The sequence below is a fragment of the Rousettus aegyptiacus genome, unplaced genomic scaffold (assembly GCF_014176215.1).
Source record: "Rousettus aegyptiacus isolate mRouAeg1 unplaced genomic scaffold, mRouAeg1.p scaffold_m13_p_7, whole genome shotgun sequence".
Lineage (NCBI taxonomy): Eukaryota > Metazoa > Chordata > Mammalia > Chiroptera > Pteropodidae > Rousettus > Rousettus aegyptiacus.
This window is the reverse complement of record NW_023416310.1, coordinates 2139139-2152697: the sequence shown is the minus strand read 5'-3', so window position 1 is coordinate 2152697 and position 13559 is coordinate 2139139. Positions and strand designations below refer to the sequence as shown.

At 62.9% G+C, this 13559-nt stretch overlaps 1 protein-coding gene across 3 annotated transcripts in view; it reads right to left on the bottom strand.

Annotated features, from left to right (window-relative positions):
* Positions 1 to 13559, bottom strand: part of RNF144A (ring finger protein 144A) — a 64058-nt gene that overhangs the window by 27928 nt on the left and 22571 nt on the right. Inside the window, exons 1-2 of one of the 3 annotated variants that reach the window (XM_016121080.2) lie at positions 8167 to 8902; positions 7569 to 7891 (exon numbers count right to left, since the gene is read on the bottom strand). The exons of 1 other annotated variant lie outside the window; for it this stretch is intronic. The gene's annotated coding sequence lies outside the window, so the exon portion shown is untranslated. Of the gene's footprint in view, positions 1 to 7568; positions 7892 to 8166; positions 8904 to 13559 lie in introns of those variants that run through there. One more of the 3 variants, XM_016121085.2, reaches the window with a different exon arrangement.

Below are 13559 nucleotides of genomic sequence, written 5' to 3'. Positions count from 1 at the left end.
ACGTCCACCTTCCGCTTTCTGTTCTGAAGCCCGTCGGTCAGCTCCACAGGGACAGGAGGCAGCTCATCACGTCCAGCGAGCAGACCGAGAGCCGAGGCTGAAGAAGGGTAAACCATCGGCCCAAAGGCCCACGGTAACGGGCGGCAAATCCAGGATCTTGATCCCAGGCTCCTGGCTTCAGAAGCCCGTCCCCCTCCGGCGCCAAAGCCTGGGCGAGCCGCGGTCTGCCCTGCTGCCCGGGTCAGGCTCAGCAGGGCTCCCCGCCTCCCCCTGTCCCAGGAACTGCCCTCCAGGCCCCTGCCCCAGCCACCCACTGCTGACGACTGCACACTCAGTCCAGCTGTCTACCCCGAGAACACAGAAACACCGCCGAGGTTTTCAACCTGAGGATGTTAAAGGCGCGATGCGATGCCCCTAAGATATTTTTCCATTGTAGAGAGCCCCCCAGTTACTAAATAAGACGTCTGGCCTGAGACGGCAGCGGCAGAACACTCGGCCGGCTAAGAAGCTGAAAACAGGCCGGAGCGCGGCTTCCCCCGTGAGGAGCCGGGTCAGCGTGTCACAGGCAGCTCCTCTGTCCTCCCACGGCTGATGCCAGGGGCCACATGAGCCACTCGCCGGAAGGAAAACCCGTCCTCTCCCCTGTGTGTCCCCTCCTCACCGGGAGGTGGCCTGGGTGGTCAGTGCGTCCTTGGACACACCAGAAGACCGCAGGTTAAGGGCTGTGACCGGACCGGGCGGTCAGGAGGGTCCGCCCACCCAGTCCACACAGACCTCTCTGCACGGGTCCGAGGCCCACACCTGCCTCACCCACTGTCCTAGAACGCACGCTGCAACAGGGACTGACCCAGAGGACACCCGAGGCCACCGCAGCCTCTCTCGTCTGACCCTGGCTAGGGCAACCCGAACGCAGACGACCAAAGCCGCGACGGAGAGATGCAGCCGTGGCTGACCAGCTTCGTGTCCCCCTCGGTCCCAGCGGCTCCCTGGCCCACGCTCCGTCCTTCAGCGAGACGACATGCAGGGCTCCGGGAGACAGAAAAGCAAATCGTGGACTCACTCAGAATCAGCTCCGACATGCCGGCGAGGGCCCGCGGGAGCCGAAGCCCAGCGCTGGGGCGTTGGGGACTTTCACAAAAGGAGGGACAGCCTCGGCCGAGCAGTCTGGGTCTAAGCGCGGAGCCGGCTCGCCGTTTCTGAGTGTGATGCTCGCTTGACACCCGCCCTCTAGGGAGCCGGGCGTCATCAAAGAAACTGACGCAACCTTTCCTGGAGGGAGACAGAGGCGGAACCTCAAATCGCTCCCTGGGAAGCACCACCGCCTGGCTGCAAACGGCCTCCCGTGGCTGGAAGCGTCTCTGCTGGGACCGTCATGACAATGGCCATCTAGAAGCGCGTCCTTCCCGGTGCACTGCTCTGACCTGGGCTTTTACTTCCAGGACCTCCGCATGGTGCCCCTGGGCGTGAAGCCCTTAGTCACAGTGAACGGACATGCGGCCGCCTCGCAAGCCTGTTTCGGGGAGGACAAAGTTGTTGAAATGATAATGGGTCTAATGGGACTGGGTCTTCTAAGGATGCAGAACTCTGGTCACTTGAGAATCATTAGTATAGAATCGTGGCACCAAAAATAGCAGAGCCTGCCGCTACGCGCAGGCAGCGCTGTCCTCTGACGCGGCAAGGGCCATTCAGGAGGCTCCTGGCCCTCCAGGGAGAGGCAGGTCCAAGCTCTCCAGGGCTGTGGCGGACTGCAGTCACCGCCCTGGGCAAAGCTGAGGAGGGTGGGGGGCCAGGCGAGCGTCTCTGGTTTCTAGACAATGGCGAGCCGGCCACGACACTCTTTCATCAGGTCCCCCCGCCCTGAAACTCCCGGGGACTCCTCAGTGATGCTCGTTAAGCGACAGACAGCTCCTCCGCGGCCCCCACCGACACCTCCGACACCCCCTCCCTCTCCTCTCCTCGCCCACCACCTCGCCCACTTGCCACGCTGCTGCTGTCCCCCTGCGGAGTGCGCCGGCCACCTGCTTTGCCCAGTCCTGTCCCCAGAGACGGCGCGAGGGCCGCTAGCACAGGGCAGGTGTGCGTAAGGGCGGGTCGGCACGACGTGTCTGACACTCCGGACTCAGCACCAGGGAAAAGGCTCAGGCGACAGCGTTCCGAGGATCACTGCGCTATTACTCTAGAAGCTTCCAGGCAACAGCGAGAATGTTATGCCCATGTAATGTCAGCGACCCGGTATGGCAGTCTACGTCACACCTGGTAAAATGTGCCAGATGTAGAAAGTATCCATGGAGCGGAAGGCCCCATCGCTACTAGAAACTAGGTGCGACTTTTCTTCGGTGAAGTAAAAATGCTCACTTTGGCCCGATAAACGTGTGTGAAAATGGTGCGAGGAGCTGCGTCCGGTCACCTGTGCTCAAGTGTGACCTCGGGCACAAACGGGCCGGCTTTCCTTCCTGGGACCCAGGATGCCGGCTTCTCGCCCCGGGTCTGCCTTCAGCCTGCTCTCTGACCTTGACACTTGTAAGCTCTCTGCACCCCAAGTTACTCACGTGGAACAAGACGGGGCTCCTTTCCACCTATAAGATCAACCGAACATCATCTGAATAATAACGATTTGGTTATAGTCATGGAGAAACTCACGAACAGACGTGGCTAGAGACAGCATACCATGGCAGAACGCTATGAGGAGCAACAGACAATGTTCATCAAGGACCTCAAAGACGTTTCGATCCTTTGGTCAAGCGACCCCATTCCTGGGAATTCAGTCATAGAATGAAAAACTGGGAGCACGAAAATGTTCGTTAAGGTATTTTCTATAATATTGAACAGCTCTAGGTGGACACGTGAGCAGGGTGAGCGGAGTGAAAGAGTGTGGGCCACAGAATGTCACTTTACACTACTGACCGATGGCTTCAGGGCACAACTGGTGAGTGGAAAGCGAGTGTGAAAAGCACACGCTCGTTATGTTGGACATTACAGATGACACACGCATTCGGAAAAGCACCGTTTGATTAGAATGAAGAGAAATTAGTTTTCTTCCTGCAATATTCCCCTTCATACATAAATTTGAAAATTTCTGCAAAGCCATGGAAAATCTAAATAAATAATAAAATGAGGGAAAAAAAAATGTGAAACATATCCCAAAGAGTGAATCTCCTTAAAACAGTTTCAGAAATTGATAAATTAAAAGAGTAACAGTTTGACAGGAAACAATCAAAGAACAATAACTAGATCACAGGGAAAGAAAAACGAACAGCCCCCCAACTCAGGTGCTCAGAAGGAGAGAAATACAAATTACCCACATGAGATGCCGCTTCTCACCTGTGCGACTGGAAACTCACGTGTTTGGCCAAGCACCGCGGGCGAAGCTGTGGGCTGCCCGCCAGCCCCCCGCCCCGCCGACTGCGGGGCCACGTGAGGCAGCACAGGAAAGGGGTGTCTGGGGGACCCGTCAAACAGCTGCCCGAACCGTACCTGCTCTCGCCCACTGACCCAGAAATGCCGCCTCTAGGCATGCGACCAGTCAGCGTGTGAAATCAGTCATCACGGTCTTGTTTGAAATACCAGAAGATTAAAGGCCACCCACGTAGGGGACGGGCTAAGTGAACCGTGGACGGCCCGCCCAGTGGAACGCCAGGCCACACAGAAAGGAGGAAGGAGCCTCCCGGACACGAAGCCGAAAAGGTCGGCAGAACGTGTAAGAAAAGAACAGAGCCCAGAACAGCATACGCGACATGGTAAACGTCGTATGCACTTTGCGTACAGCTGTCCGGTTTTTACTCGCACGGAGAAACACCGGATGGAGGCCCAAGGTCCTAGTGAAAACGGTGACCTCACAGGGCGGGGAGGGCTGGGCGCTGGAGAGAACGGGCCGCCGGGCACGGAGGCAAACGGGATTTCTCAATATTTACCTTTTAAAAAATGTGGGTGTGAGACTCACTTCCGATTAAAAGACATGCAGACCGAAAGTAAACGGATGGAAAAAGATACTCCACGAGGCAGCAAGCCAGAGAGGAAGACAGGCCACGACCGCGTGGATGTGAGGGAGCGAAATAAACACACACAGCAACACACTCCTAGATACGGAGGACGTTTTGAGGGTGACCAGATGGGAGGGAGGTTGGGGGTTCGGAGAAAAGGGGGAAGGGATTAAGAAGGATAAAGAGGTAGTTACAAAAAAAGGAGGTAGAAAGTACATGAATGTGGCCAATGATATTGTGATAAGGTGTCAGAGGAGCACTAGGTTCACGGGGAACCACTCTGTGAGTCACGCACACGTCTAATCACTACGCTGCAAACCTGACACAGTGTGGGCCAGTTGTAACTTGCCTGCTTCGAGTCAGGAGATGCATTTCGATATTGCGTAAATTAAGAGAAAAGTTCCAGATGATGTTTTAATAGTATTTTTCTTCTCTGAAGTAACTCAGATTACCAGAAATGTCTGCATACATCTGCTCTCTGAATTTAAAATCCTACGTTCCTTCTATCATTGAAAGGTTGGACATCCTCTGACAGACAGACAGCCTGTCGGAATTAGGATTTTTAGACAGGTGCCCGTCAGCTTGTGGAATGAGGGTCAGCCTTTCGGGAGGATTTTATTTTCCCCACAAGGGAAAACCAAGCAACATTAATTCAAATAAGGATTAAGAAAGAATAGTAACAGCGAAGATGCGTTGAGAAAGTGACAGAGTACGGACTCGTTAGCCGCTTAATCGTAGGGACCGTCGCCCCTCATTTTGTGGGAGGAAACTGAGGCACTGCGAGGCCGAGGGTGGAGGCGTGGGCCTCCGGGCAGCCGGGGCCCGTCCCTTCCTCTTCACCACAGGCCATGTTCACACGTTTTCCGGGATGAAACGAGCCTGCATGTCACATGGGCGGTCGCCAGGCGGCCGCAGCCCTGCGCCGTGGGAGTCCCGCCTCGCCTCGCCCCGGGTCTCGCTGCTTAAGGGTTCTGTGTCGCCCCATTTGAGCACTCCTGGCAGACCGGAGGAAGGGGTCCCGTCCGGGGCCGAGAGGGAGCTGGCCAGGGAGGCTGAGGTCACGTACCCAGCCCACCCAGCCTGCCCTGCCCCGGCCTGGGAAACGGCACGGCGCGGGGCCTCATCCCACCCTGCACGGGTCACACGTCATCCCGGAGCGCAGGGGACACAGACCTGAGGCTGGTGCATTCTGCCCGGACGCCCGGACAGGACACGTGTCGGCTTCATAGGCCACCGTCTCTGGAGCAGCCACCGACTCCGCCGTGCGGCACCGACATGGCCTGAGGCGATTCTGGGCCGACAGCGGCCGAGCGCCCGCAAAGCCGCACACCAACCGCTGACCCCATGTCCCTGTCGCCTGCCACCTTTGCTGATGACCCACCCACTGTTCCCATCTTCTCCCCCGACCCCCCGCTGCTGCTAAACATCGTCAAATACTGTAACCAAGTCGGAATTTTTCCCCCCAGAATTTCATTTCCGCTCCTAATGCCTGAGCCTTCCACGGGGACGCTTCACAGCCGGATTCTCGGGCACCTGCGGCCGGCCCCGCCCAGCCCGCCTGGCCTCACGCAGGCCGCACGCCCACTGTCTCCCCAAGGACAGCCCCCGTGTGGGCCACCCCGCCTCACGCCGACTTCCTGAGGAAGCCCAAGGTGCTCGCTCCGGTGGCGAGAGTGCCCACGCCTCTCCCCGTCCCCCCAGTGAGCGGCGTCCCCCTCGCGGTCCAGCTCCCTGGCATCTCCCTGGGCCACGGCCGTCCCAGGACGTCTGACGTTCCCTGTCGGGGCCCCTCGTCCACACCCCGGGCTGGCAGAGTCCCTCCTGCATCGAGGCCGCAAGATCCTCAGGATCAAAGCCACGCCCTCGCGCCGCGCGCCCTGGGCTCGTGTGCGGCGTCTGTCCTGCGGGTTCGATGACAGTGTGGTGGCTTGCCAACGCTGACATACACGGAAAAGCCGAGGAAGAGCAGTCGACGAGCCCGGCTAGTCCGTGGCGTCAACCGGCAGTCGCTGGCGCCGACAGCCGTCCGCGGCTCGGGGTGCGGCCAGGGGCACGCGATTCGGTGCGGACGGCGCTCGCCCAGTCGGAAGGTCAGGGCCGAGCTTCGCGCCGCGCCCCCCGCCACGCACTGGGCCAGCCGCATCTCTGGCGATGGCGTCTGCTGGCCGGCGTGGGCTGCTCCTGCCATCGCTGAGGCCCAGGGCCGAGGACGTGCTCTCCTCCCGCAAGGGGCGGGCGGACCGGCCTCACCGACACCCCTTCCTGATCCCCTGCTTGCAGTCGCGAGCATCTACAAGGCGTTTTCCTCCAGGAGCTGGGGCCGGGACCCGGCGGGGAGGGGACCCCCGACGCTGGCCTCGGCAGTGCGTACAGCGCCCCCACCCAGGGCTGGACGCACCAGCCGCCGGGCCAGCTGCGGTCCCAGGGCACCTACGGCAGGCAGCCCCCCTCAGGCAAACTGGCGCACGAAGCAGACAGGCCGGCAAGGCGGGCAGGGGCAGGGGAGGGTTTTCTAAGGGGAACTGAACCCCACCCTCGCATTCCAAGAACTAGCGGCTCGCCCACAAAGAAACCAGCTGGGCTGTTTCCACTCAGCCCAGCCGCTGGAAAAGTGCTTCTGAAAGGGAAAAGCAAGCTCCACAGGAAGAGTGTCCGGTTGGGAAGGTGTGTGGGGGGCGGGGGCGGGGGAGTTGCATAATATCCGCCGAGTGGCTCCGGGCGAAGTTCTCTCTCCCTGTCTGACAAAGGCACAAAGGAGCAGGCAGGTTCCAGACCGTCCCTCAGCCTCGCTGGGGACACGAGGGCGCCTGAGCCCCAGCCCCAGACCCGGGGTGCGGGGGGCGAGGAGGAGGGGTTAGGGCCCACGCAAGTGCGCGCTGCTGTCGCCCCAGCTTCAGGGGTGCGGGGGGTGGGTGGCCATGGCTCCAGGGGCTGGCACACCACAAGCTGGAGCCTGGAAGAGGGGTCCCTCCCGGGGCCGTGTGGAAGGAAAGCAGGCTCCCTCCAGGGCCCACCGCCCCCCAAAAGGCTGCAAGGTCCCGTCTGCAAACCAGCAAGGAAAGACCGGAAAGAAAACGGCATCACGTTCAAAGGAACGGAAGCGGGAGGCCAGACGCACAGCCCCTGCTTCCTCGACCTGCAGCAAGACGCGCCAAGCCTCGTGCAGAGGGCGGCTGCAGAGCGGAAAAGCGGGGAGCTTAATCCACGCCAAACACACAGCCCGCGTCCGAGCGCGAGGGACCGCCCGGGACCACGCAGCCCAGCCCTCCTCCAAGCCCTCACCACTCCGAGACAGGTGACGGCCACGGCCCCAGGGCCGAGCGGCAGGATCTAAGGAGCGGCCGGACTCCGGTCCCCTGCCCAGCGGCACTGCGGGGCCGCACGCCGAGCCCCTGGCTGTCTGCGTGCAGGGGACACGCGGCCCCGTCTTAGGAGCCGACACAATGGGCCGAGGGCGCCCAGTCTGCGAGAGCAGAGGTCCAGGAAAACCCGGTCACCCTGGAGCTGACCCCGGAGCGCCGGCTGCTCTCCAGCCTTAACCGCCACGGCACGCCAGTGGCCCCCGTTCTAATCTGCAGCAGGCGGTACCTTTCTGACCAGCGTCGGTGTCGGCGTGCCCACGGCTGGGACCCCCAGCCACCCGCCAGGGCTCACGGTGCCACCGAAGTCGGGCCGACTCCAGGTATCTCCTCCGTCCTGAAGAAGAGTTCGTTTGTTTTCCTAGACGTTGTGGCTAACTCGATTTGTAAAAAAAAAAAAAAAAAAAATCCCAGCTCTGCAGGTAATTCGGGGCGCTGTTCCGAATGGTTAGAGAAAATGACCGTTCTGTCAAGTGTGTTTGCTCCTCGTGACGAGCACGGGCTGACTCAGAGAAGGGGGCGTGTGTGTCTTCAAGGCCAGGAGTCCTGCAACTAAGCACGAGGCCCTCATTACTGCCACCGCCACAAGGACACGCCTCGGTGACTGGGGTGCTTTTCTGCGTTCCCGGAATAAGCGCACTGTGCCCGGGGCTGCCCCAGAGGGAGGGGCGAGCAGCCGCCGGCTCCGCCCGCTGTGCCGGCCGGGGCTTGGTGCCGGCGCCCGACCCGCCTGGCCAGCGGCCGTGCCCGCGGCGTCCACTGTCCTCCCCCTTCCACCAAAGGAAGCAGAAACACACTCCACCAGCGTATTTTAATCTCTGACTCACCCCGAAGGACAGTCTTATTCTGTATTTCCGAGTGCAAATAAAGCAGGCCCGAAGGTTCTGCAGCATAGCTCTTCCAGCCTCTGTAAGAGAGGCCTGGAGGGGAGCAGGGGCTGGACGAGGGGGCCCGGGCGGGGCTGGCGAGGGCGGGCCGGCTGGCCGCGGGTCCAGCACGTTCCGCCCGCGCCGGGCGGGCTTCGCATCGCGCTGTCTCGGTCAGTGACTTGCCGTCTTCTTACAAAATTCCGCTTTGTTCCGGACGCGCTTGCAGTGCTCGGGGAGCAGCGGTGTCAGTGCGGGAGGGACACACGATTCGAAAGCAGCTGACGGCAGATGTCCCGGAAGGAGACAGCCTCCCCAGGGGAACGCGCCCCCCACTCCGCAGAGGCCCGCGGCTCGCCGCGTGCACGCGGGGCCCGCTTCTGAGAAGCGTCAGTGTTCCTGAGGCCAGAGCCCGGATTCCAGCCAGAGCGCGGAGGGCTTCGCGTTTCGAGACGCATCCCCGCCCGTCGATTCCTCGGGTTCTCCCGGCGAGCTCGTGGCTTCTTCCTCGTTCTGCACAGAGGAAGCAGAGATCCATGGAAGCACCTTGAGGTGGCTTCCCTCAGAAGCAGACCCAGACACGGTGGTCCCCGTGGAGGGGCCTGTCCGGGAAGGGACCCCGGGAGACAGTCGTGGAGTGAGCAGGCGGGGACAGTCAGTGCAGGACGCGTCACCAAGCCACGCCGCCGTGGTCAACAGGCCTCCGTCTGGGCCGCTCGGGGGTCTGTCACGCCCTCGTCACCCCTCCTCGGGGGCATGGCCAGGGAGCTCGTCCCCCACCTTCTGCCCCCATCGGCGGGGGCGGCTCCGGGCTGGGGTGCCGTCTCCACACCTGTGGCCCTCAGGACGAGGGGCCCCTCGGAGAAGGCGCTCAGGCAGGGAGATGGGGGTGCCCACGCCCAGGCGGGGGTGCAGGAACAGGAGCCACCACAGAGGGTCTGTCTGTCCTCCCGACCCCCAGCGTGTGCCCAAACCCCGCACCCCCAGGCAGGTGTCCTGCAGAGGGGAAGTGACAAACGAGCTATGTCTTTCTACAGATGAGAAACTACATGTTTCACGAAGCACGTTCGAAGCTGGACTTGCGGTTATCTGCATGAGACGAATTAGACTCTAACTGGGGAAAACGCAACGGATGGGCTAGAAGTCATTAGAATCCACGTGTGGACTGATGAGCACCTCAGTGAAGGCGCGAGGACAGAAAAAGAGGAAGCGGGGGGGGGGGGGCAGCGGTGTCCCGGGTGTGGCGGTGACGGCGTGTGGGGGGCGGTGGGCAGCAGTGTGCGGGGGGCGGGGGGTGTGCCGGAGAGGCCGGCAGATGTCGCTCTGTGGGAGGAGAGAGGTGCCAGGCCCAAGGGCCAGACAGTGACCACGTCGCGCGCCACGGGCTAGGAAGGCCGGCGTGACCTTGTGGACGCCACCCGCGGCGTAACCGCCCCCATCGCCACTTCCCACTGCCACGTGTCTGTGGACGCGGACGCGGACGCTGTCCTGGCAGGCATGTCGGCCCCCGGCGAACACAGCGAGGGCTGGACCCACGCCAACACCGTGGGACCGCAGGGCCTCGCTCACGGGGCCGCCGGCGTGGCTGCCACTACCCGCAGGCGTCAGGGGGGTGGGGGGGCGGGCCACGGGCCCAGCCTCGGCATGTGCTTTCCCAGGAATCGATCCTGACCATCAAATACCCCCGCGCCTCAGAAAAGCACCTGTTTATTCCTGGCCAGATCCGTCCTGCACGTTACCATTTTAACATCTGATAACATGAAGGAAAGAAAACATAATCTGAAAATAAATCGAATACCTACGAAGCAACAACCCTCCTTGGACACAGCGCTGGGCAGGCAGAAACCCCGGCTGACTTAACATTAGGCTTAGAAAAGAAAAGCTTGTTTTACTTCTTTTCCAAGGGCAAAAGTTATCCTGTGATGTTTCCAAGGGAAAACACAAGAAAAGGCATAAAGATGACAAGTAATAAATCTACAAACCAAGAAAGATTGAGGGGGCCGGGTTTATTTCTCATGTCAGAGAAGGGTTGCTTTTTTTTAAAGCTTTTTTCAATATCGAACGTGCACGCGCTCTCAACGCGCGGTGCGCTGGCCAGGGACTTCGCGCCACCCCTCCGCCGCCGAGTTCGGCACAAAACGCGGCCAGCGCTTCCCTCTGGTCTTCCCTGCTGGGGGAAGTAACAAACCCCTCGTGAGTGCGAGGGCAGCGCCCGACCCCCGCAGAGCATGCCTGTGGGGGCGCGGAGGCCACGCAGCACGCCCTCGTCCGTCACGGAGGCCGGCGCCGGGGGCCGGCGACACGAGGGACGTGCCGGGCCAAGCAGCCCACGGCCCCGCCGGGTCGCGCCCGCTTCTGGCCCACACTCAGGTGATGCTGTTCCCCCATCACCTTCCGGAGAACGTCCTGGCCGCTCTCCTCGACTCGGTGGGAGGCAGACCGTAGGGACCCAGGTCAACTCTCTCCCACTCCATCTCCCCAGCGAGCGAAAGCCGGGCGGCCCCGGCCTGCCCGCCCTGCGCCGGGCACACGCGCGCCCTTGCCGGGGCGTCTGGAAAAATCGGCAAGCAAGCCGGGCTCTACGCGTTGATCTGAAGACCCCAGAGGGCCGGCCCTGTGGCAGAGATGCCCCCGGGGACACGGGGTCTGCGCCCTGCATCTCGCCTGAGCCGCCCCCCCCCACCCGCCCCCGCCCCGGGGGGGAAACGGAAAGGACAGATTACGTGTGACATCTGATTTGGGGGGTGGGGAGTTCTGCCAATACAAAGTGGAAACACGGGGCCCACCTGTCGTGAGGCCCTTGGTGTCTGACGCACGGACTGGCTGGCCATGCCTTTATGAGCCGCCCGCAGGCAGGTGCCCGGCCACGCCCCCGCACGCAGGTGCCCGGCCACGCCCCCTGCCTAGTCACGGCAACGGGGCCCGATGGGGACAGCGGCCAGCCCAGGGCCCTCCGAGAAAGCCGTCTGGTCCCACGGACACTCCTGGAACGGCGGGCTCCGCCGCTCTGCGTGGCACGAAGGCCACGTCCACGTTCCACGGACTCAGCCCCAGGATTCGGGAGACGTCGCCACGCGGTGGGCGGAGCGCGCGCCCCAGCGACTTCGGCAAGTCCCCAGGGGCGCGCAGCCCCAGCGGCCGCTCACGCCGAGACGGCGACAGGCGCCCGAGCCCCTGCGTCTGGAACTTTCCTTGCCCTGGGCCGCTCTGCCTGAAGCACAACCGGATTTTCTGTTCTCTCAAACGGCGACGGCTGCGGGGGGGGGGGGGGGGTGAAGCACGCGCCCCGCGTGCAAGCCGTCGCCGTCGCCGCCGCGGAGCTGGGGAGCGAGTGCGTCTGTCTTTAAATCCTGCCTCTTCGCGTCCGGGCCTGTCGCCAGCCCTCCCGGGCGAGCCGCAGCCCCGAGCAGCGGGCCAGCGAACGGGAGTCCGGCCACGGCGCGCGGCGACCGAGTTCCAGCTTCCTGGGGTCGAGCGTGCCAGGCGCCCGGCGGCGGCCTCGCCGCACGACTGCTGCGTGCGCACCTGTCGCCTCCCAGCGCGACGTGACAGCAGCGCCCCCGCGAGCCGCGCGCTTCCCGGACTTAACCCCGCCCCCCGCCTCAGTCTGCCACCTGGCGCGTCCAAGACTAGGGGGCCTCAGGCCCCCTGGGGCGCGGTGCTGGGAGGGGGTCAGAGGTGCTCCCTGCGCCCAGGAGGGGCCAAACGGTTGGAGGAGACGCGGGGTGGGGGGGAGCCTGTCCTTCACTAGACGCAAGCGCGGGCCGAGGCCGGGGTCGCGCACGCCGCGCGTCCCGGGACCACAGGGAGGCCCAGCGCGAGGCGGCCCCAGCGCCCACGTGTCCGAGAAGCGGCGGAGCCCTGCGGCCGCCCGAGCGCACGGGGGCGCCGTGTGCGAGCTCGCACGGCTGCTCGGGACCCCTCAGGAGCGGGCACGAGGCCGCCGCTCCCCCGCACGCTCCAGGCACGCTCTGCTCGTCGCGTCCCTCGAGCCCAGTGGACGCCACGGTGGACAGCGGGTGGCCAGGCCCCCTCCGAGCGATCCCAACACCGGGCTTCCCGCCTCGACCACAGCGTCTGCGGAGCAGCAGTTCCCACGCTCGCCCGCGGGGAGGCCACATGGGATTATTAACTGCGGGTCACCCGTCCAGCAACACGTACTAAGTGCATCGGACCTGCGGGCTCGAAGGCTGAGAAGCCGCACGGCCTCCCGCGCTGGACTCATGGTCCAGAAGCAGCTGAGTGTGCCCCTGATCACCGGGCAGAGGGATGCGGCGCCCACCGGGGCAAGCTCAGGCGTGGAGCACGGCCTCCCCCTGCCCGGGCCTCAGGACGGGCCTCCTGCAGACGCACAATGGTGGAAAGGGAGTGGCCCCTGAGTAGCCACTCCCTGGTCCCCAGCCCGGTGAATGTGGGGGGCCAGAGCCAGGGAGGCTGCGGTGCCTCCAGGAGCTGCCTTGCGGGTGCCCGTAAAGTCTGAACTTGGCCCCCGAGGCCCTGGGAGCACTTGGTGGGGTTTCGCACAGAGCAGGGTCACACATTTGCCACTGCAGAACGCGGGCTCTGCACCTGAGAGGCAGGCAGGCCGGTCAGAATGTGGCCCACGTGAGTGAGAGCCCAGCGTGCGGAGGTAACTAGCCTATCAGATCCAGGGAGGGAGGGGACCAGAAAGCACCGAGCCTTCCGGAGAGTGAGGCTGAGCAGGGCCCCAGCTGTTGGGTCATTAAAACACAGCGTCTTTGAGGAGGTGCCTGGAGTCAGGGGAGAAGTGGACTCTAAGACTGGGGAGACCCAGACTCGAGACCCAGCTGCGAGCCAAACTCACGATTCCAGACGCCCCTGGGAGCCTCGGTTCCGACACCTGCAAATCAGGGTTAAGGACACCGCCCTGCCTCTCACAGGGGGGTCAACGGGATCAGAGAGGTGACCCACGCACCTGAAACACCGAAGTCCCGGGCATACAAATGACCACTGGGCAGGGACCTGGACGCCCCTTCGACTCAAAACACCCCTGAACCCCCACGGTGGCCGCTTCACAACTGTGCCCGGTGCCTGCCATGTGCCAGACACGGAGGACATGGAGACAGTGAAGGCGGGTGCCCTCTAGGAGCTAGACATGGCTGTCACTGCATCTCATCCAGGAAAAGAGAAGCCAGGAAGGAAACCGCCAGTCGGCAGCCAAGACTCCTCGGTGTCACACCCGGCCCTCCATGGATCGGACACCCCCTAACATGGAATCTGGGCTCTTCTGGGACACCCCACGAGCCTTAAAAAGTTTGGAGGGACCGCCTCATGGGCAAAGGTCTCAGAGGGCCCGCAGCCACGGGGTATTTTTAGAGCTTCTTTCCGAGTCG